The sequence below is a fragment of the Pseudorca crassidens genome, chromosome X (assembly GCF_039906515.1).
Source record: "Pseudorca crassidens isolate mPseCra1 chromosome X, mPseCra1.hap1, whole genome shotgun sequence".
NCBI classification, from domain to species: domain Eukaryota; kingdom Metazoa; phylum Chordata; class Mammalia; order Artiodactyla; family Delphinidae; genus Pseudorca; species Pseudorca crassidens.
Window position 1 is genome coordinate 120,705,390 of NC_090317.1, and position 7,005 is coordinate 120,712,394.

Here is a 7,005-nt window from a genome sequence, read left to right on the forward strand (position 1 = left end):
CTGAGCGGCAGCCTTGCTTCTATGCATAAGAGGGCTCACTCATTGTGTCCACGGGAGAGTCAGCAGAATTGAGACCTCAATGACTGGCTATTCCATTTGGAAAGCCTAGGATATGGATGTGATTCCCACAGGAGACAATTCACTTTTGAATTTTTGCCCCCCAGACAATGATACACCAATACTGTGTTCTCCAGTCAGACATCTCAAGGAAAAAAGTGCCACGAGTCAACTGTCAGAAGTCAAAGTAGAAGATATTTCTCAAGTTTGTCCCCAGCTAATGAATATTTCATCATTAGACCTTACATTATTCTGCACAAATACCTGAGCTTATCAGTTATGTATAGAAACTGATTTGCTTAGTGTCACATTTACTCCAAAGGAAGGATTCACATGGTAAACCTGAGTGAACACTCTAAGAGCAGAATTAGCTGCCTTAGTGACAAGAAAATTTACATTTAAAAAATCTATTTTGAAATTTCATTATACATGCGGAATTTATCTTGCTTTTAGCCTTTCCTCTATGGAACACTGCAACTTATACACAGTCTCATGTTGACACTATGGTTGAGTGTCTAAATATGAGTATTACTGTAATTTATAAGTCATAATCCCTTGTCGGCATTTTAGTCTCTCCAAAGGGCTTCTTGCTACTCCAATAAGATTTTGTTCCATGGGACTTCCCTAGTGGCACAGTGGTTAAGAATCCACCTGCCAATGCAGGGGACACGGGTTCGAGCCCTGGTCCAGGAAGATCCCACATGCCGCAGGGCAACAAAGCCCGTGCGCCACAACTACTGAGCCTGAGCTCTAGAGCCTGCAAGTCACAACTACTGAGCCGGGGCGCCCTAGAGCCTGTGCTCCGCAACAAAGAGGAGACACCGCAATGAGAAGTTTTTTAAAGATATTGAAGTATAACATACATTCAATAAAGTGCACTAATCATAAGTGTACAGCTTGATGAATTTTTATGACCCTGGTCAAGATATAGAACATTTCCAGCATCATGGAAGGCTGTCTTAAACACCTTCCCAGTCAATACCTCTCCCCAGAGACAACAAGTATTCTGACAGCTATCAGTAGTAATGATCTTTGCCTATGCGTGGAATTCATACAAAAGAAATTATATAGAATGTACTATTTTGGGTCTGGCTTCTTTCACTCATCATTAAGTCTGTGAGAGCCATCTGTATCATTGTGTGCTGTCATAGTTCCATCTCTTTTTGAATATAACACAATTTATATATCTTTCTCCTATTGATAGCCATTCAAGTTGTCTCTGTTTGGACTTTTATGAATAAGGATACTATGATCAAATGTGCACATGTCTTTGGAAGACACATGTACTCATTTTTCTTGGTTCTATACCTAGGTGTTGACTTGCTGGCTCATACAATACATGCATGTTTAGCTTAAGTAGATACTGTCAGTGTTTCAAAATGACTTTGCCAATTTACACTCCCACCAAAAACGCATATGAAAGTTCAATTGCTCCACATCCTTGCCACCACTTGGTATTATCAATCTTATTAATTTTGGGTATTCTACTCATTGTTTAGTAATATCTTATTGTGGTCTAAGTTTGCCTAAAGAAATTGTGCATGTTTTCATGTGCTAATGGACCATTTGAATATTCTCTGTGTAAAATGCCTGTTGAAATCTCTTGCCCATTTCTAAATTTAGTCACTTGTCTTTTTTGTATTGATTTGTAGGAGTTCTTTATATATTCTGGATATGAGTCATCTTTTGTATACATAAAATGTCTTCCTATCTTGCCTTTTTATTATCTTAAAGGTGTCTTTTGATAAATAGAAGTTCTTAATTTTACTGAAGTCCAGTTTATCAATCTTTTCTTTTATGGTTAGTATTTTTTGTACAATTTTAAAGAAAAAAGTTGTACCTTTTCTAATTTCACTCATAAAACGTAAGAATTGAAAAACATAAAAATATAAGCAAAACACAGGTAAAAATTGAATCCAGCATTCTTATTGATGTGGACAATCAGAAAACTTTAAAGTGCTATAAAACCCACTAGAAGGGCTAAAAGTTCAACAACTAACAACAAAAAATGTTGGTGAGGATGTGAAGCAACGAGAAGTCTCACTGCTGGTTGGAGTGTAAAATAGTACAATCATTTTGGAAATCTATTTGTCAGTTTCTTATAAATTTAAACATTTACCCACCCTATGACCCAAAATCTCGGCTTCTAGGTATTTACTTAAGAAAAATGAAAACATATATCCATAAAAAAAGCCGTGTACAAGAATGCTTGTAACAACTTTAACTATAATAGCCTTCAATTAGAAATAACTCAAATACCCATCAACAAATGAGATAAGCAAATTGTGGTATATTCATACAAGAGAATACCACTCAGCAAAAAAAAAAAAAATTACTACCAGCAATAACGTGGATGAGTCTCACAAATATTATAAGTGAAAGCAGACGCAAAGAACACATACTGCATTGCATCATTTCATTTATATGAAGTTGTAGAACTTGCAAATCAATATGGGGTAACAGAAATCAGAACAAGCTAACAAGTCTCAACTCTAGCAAATATTTTTAATGCAGGGAAAACTCTACAGAGGATATGAACAGTGCAGGGAGAAAAATTGTATTGTCGGAAACACAAACACAAATCCCACTGGCAAACAGCTTCAGTATCTATTTGAGAGTATCAAGATAGCAACTGTTATTATTAGCAGCCCAGGGAACATAAATCGAGAGTGGCTGGGTCAGACACTTTATTCTCCAGCACAGAAGGGCATCTGGAAGCTTTTGGCTCAAAGGAAACCAGTCTGTGTGGCTATAGGGGGGATAAAGTTAAGAGAAGGAGGAGGGTTCCCTCTACTATCCAAGGGAGAGGCAAGTCATAAAGGGCTTCCAAAGCCAGAATGCAAACTCTGAGAACTGTCGTAAGCAGTCTTCTGCATTCTCCCCAACCACTTAGCTACAATCACTGCTATGACACAGATTAATCTGAGCTTTCCTTACCGATTATTGTTAGTACGTGCCATCGTGTGACCGTTAAACTGTTGCATTTCAACTTTTAGCTTACATTGATCCTTACTTCTCATTCCTTAATCTATTTTAATTAGACCACAGGCCTTGGCACATCATCTCCTGGTCTGTTCTAGGTATGGCTCCAGATGGAATTATTTCTATGTTATGAGGAAATGGAAAACTAAGGAAAGGAAAACATGGTATCAGTATTTTCTGCTGCAATGTGGAAAGATCTTTTGGAAGGCCTAAGGCCCATTGTTAGCATCTTTGTGGTATTTTGTCTTTCCCTATGAGGTCTACATACAGGAGAGGTGAGTTCATCCAAAAGATGAGACTCAGAAATACCAGCTTAAGGACAAGAAAACTGAGAAAGAGTAAGGCGCCCCTACTGGCAGAAGTTGGCCCAGAACTGTCAGCTAAGCCTTGGCGTTGCTCGTAGCCGGGCCCCAGCGCTCCCCTGGTGAACATAAGCCGTCTCACAGACACCAGCATCACATAAGCCCATGATGGATCAAGATAAAAACAAGACCACCCTGCAATCATGTCTGAAAACAGACGAAAGCGTGAACAGTGTTCAAACAACAAAAATGATCAAACATCCCCTTATCTTGGCTCATATAAGTGATTGCCACTGCTTCACCAGCTACAGCTAAAGGCTCACCCTAGTCTCCCCTCCTTTAGATAAGATTTATTGGGACTTCCCTGGTGGTCCAGCGGTTAAGACTCCATGCTCCCAATGCAGGGGGCCCAGGTTCGATCCCTGGTCAGGGAACTAGATCCTGCATGCCGCAGCTAAAAGATCCCGCACACCGCAACGAAGATCCCAAGTGCTGCAACTAAGACCCAGCACGGTCAAATAAATTAAAAAAAAAAAAAAAGAATTATTAAAGTACCCAGTTATAGAATTATCCCCATTTCTTGACAGCACCTAACCCAGAATAAAGCCCTATTTCCTGAACTTTGCCCCAAGTCACCTACTACAAGTCCAAACACTATAATAAATCCTTTTGAACTCCCTCTTATTGAGATGCTCTATGGTTCCCCAATGTGTACATTCACTCTCATTGTAATAAATCAATAAAACCAACTTTGACTCTAGGTGTGTTTCTGATGGTCTTTAGCTAGAGGACGTTAACAGAAGTATAAAGAAACTGAGTGGAATTGCTAAGACAACATGAAGACCAAGAAGAATTGCACCTTGTGTATAATCTGCATAAAGGTCAGTACCAAAAGTCAGTTACATACCACTTAATGAGACTTCTTGCATCTCAATCATTTTTAACCTGAGCTCTTTGCTAGTAGAGGCAGAAACAAACAAATAAAACTTGTCTACCTCACAGAGAAACCTTGTATAGACTATGTGTCTGTTCTAGACAAATATGCCCAGGGGAGAAGTATGAGGTACCAATCTTTAGCGGGTCTGAGCGCATAGACATCCTTGCCAGAAGCTAAAGCTCACGGAAGCTGGAGGACAGTTAGATGAGCCCTGGCGTGATCACCTTAACAGAAAAAAAGTATAGGAGAAAGGCAGAGTGAGACTGAGTCCTGGAATGCCCCCTAGTGTTTACACAAGGAGAAAATGTTATCTGTCCCCTAACCTTTGCCCCAGCCTATACGTACAAATGTCAATTTCCTGCAGACTCTTGAACAGTTACAGGCCCAAGGCTCTAGGCAGTTTTGCCAAGACCTTGTCCTTTTGACAGGCTTTCTATACTTTATTTATTTATTTTATTTTTTGGCTGTGTCGGGTCTTAGTTGTGGCACACAGGATCTTCGTTGAGGCATGTGGGATCTTTTGTTGCAGCACGCGGGCTTCTCTCTAGTTGTGGCGTGTGTGTTTTCTCTCTCTAGTTGTGGCGCGCAGGCTTCAGAGTGCGTGGGCTCTGTAGTTTGCAGCATGCGGGCTCTCTCGTTGAGGTGCTCAGGCTTAGTTGCTCCATGGCATGTGGGATCTTAGTTCCCCCACCAGGGATCGAACCTGCGTCCCCTGCATTGGAAGGCGGATTCTTTATCACTGGACCACCAGGGAAGTCCCAACAGGCTATTTATACTTAAAGCTACCATGTGGTAGTTAAAAATCAGGTTCTGGAGTCAGAAATACCCGATTTTAAATCTTAGCTCCATCACTTACAAATTGATCTTGGGAAAGTTCCTTAACATTTTGTGCTTTAGTTTCTTTATCTGAATAACAGAGACAATAATAACTGAACCTACTTTGTGGGCTTTTGTGGATTTAAAGGGCTTCCATAGTGCTTGGCCCACGGTAAGCTTTCAACAAATGGTAGTGACTCCCTATACTCTTAGTCTGTATTTGGAAACAGAATGATGTTGACTATTCCTAATATTTCAATTTTTATTTTTGGAGAGTTTTACATAGATGTCATGTATACTTACGTAGTTACATGGGTACATCATATACACTCAAATACATATGTGTCTGTATCATACATGGGGTTTTTCATGGATACTGGTACTTGAATGGGCAAATATTATCAAATTACAGGGCCCATGTTAGCTCAGGGATGAATAAAAACCTGTCAGGTGCTACAAGTGGCTTCGTAAATTTCCAAATCTTAGTGATGATAAATTGTATTTGGATTTTCCCAAACTGTTTCCCTAAGCTTAGTAGTTTGCTTCCTTAAAGAATCAGACAGCTCCTCTCGTCACTTTACATTTACCACTAGTTCTTGAACCAGAAGTAGTCGTGACTATCAAAACCAGCCCTCCCCAAAAGTGCTCTGGTTCACAGGGACACCAAAGAGCCACAGTGAATAATTATTTAACTATCGCTAATCATTACCTCTCCCATGGGGGCCTGTTTTAAAGCAGTCCCAATAGACCATAACTCCAAAGTCCAAACAGTGATGATGTTTCTCATTAAAACTAGTTTAGAATGACTGTTGATTAGTTTACTGTGCTTTTTCGAAGGGGAGGATCAGAGAAACCACCTAATACACGGGAAGTGTGAGGGAAGATTCCAGAGCGGAAAAAGATAGTGACCTTGACCAACTGTGGTTAAAACAGCTTGCGTGTGTGAATTTGATAAAAACATATGACCATAGGAATCATTGCTACACTGCCTGTAGATGAGCCTATGTTATAAAACTTCAGAAATGGGCAGCTTTTCTCTGAGGAGCTTAGGAAGCCTCTAAGTGTCCACGAAGGCTTTGGGCAAGTGTTGTAGGAGCCCCGCACATCCCTCAGGCCTTACCACCTAGTCTACTCCAGCTACCTTCCACCTGCCAGTGTCAACATCGCCTTAGGTGGAAGGCCACTCTGCTCATACATAGGACAGGATGGAATTTCCTGGACAGAATGCCATCCAGTAGTAGCCAATGGCTGACAAGAGTTAGCGTATAAATACCCTAGCTGGGTCTCCCTGGTGGCGCAGTGGTTAAGAATCCGCCTGCCAGTGCAGGGGACACGGGTTTGAGCCCTGGTCTGGGACAGCCCTGGTCTGGGAAGATCCCACATGCCATGGAGCAACTAAGCCCGTGTGCCGCAACTACTGAGCCCGTGTGCCAACTACTGAGGCCCACGCACCTAGAGCCTGTACTCCGCAACAAGAGAAGCCACCGCAATGAGAAGCCCACGCAACACAACAAAGAGTAGCCCCCGCTCGCCACAACTAGAGAAAGCCCACGCGCAGCAACGAAGACCCAACGCAGCCAAAAAAAAAAAAAACCCCAGCTCTCATGCCCCTTCAGTTAAGTAACCTGGGGCATGGGTTTTATACCATTTCTCCGAGTTTTCCTGTAGGATTAAGCTCTAGTTGTCCACAGTGGAAGCTGGCTTGATAATGCATGCTTTGTCAGCTGCCTTCTCTCCCTTTTCACATTTCCCCACTCTCCTACCAGTGCTATCTGCACCTCCCAAATAAACTACTTGCTCTCATATGCTTTGCTCAGATTCTGCTTCTGGGGAAACCCAAGCAAAGACAGGTTTGGATAAATGGAAGCACTCCTGGAGAAAAGCAAATATTTGGCCTCATGCTGATAGCTG

At 41.3% G+C, this 7,005-nt stretch overlaps 1 non-coding gene across 1 annotated transcript; it reads left to right on the forward strand.

The window, feature by feature from the left end:
- Positions 1 to 3,702: 3,702 nt before the first annotated feature.
- On the forward strand, positions 3,703 to 3,775 carry TRNAW-CCA (transfer RNA tryptophan (anticodon CCA)). Its single transcript has one exon. It is a non-coding gene; the product is annotated as a tRNA-Trp (tRNA).
- Positions 3,776 to 7,005: the final 3,230 nt, after the last annotated feature.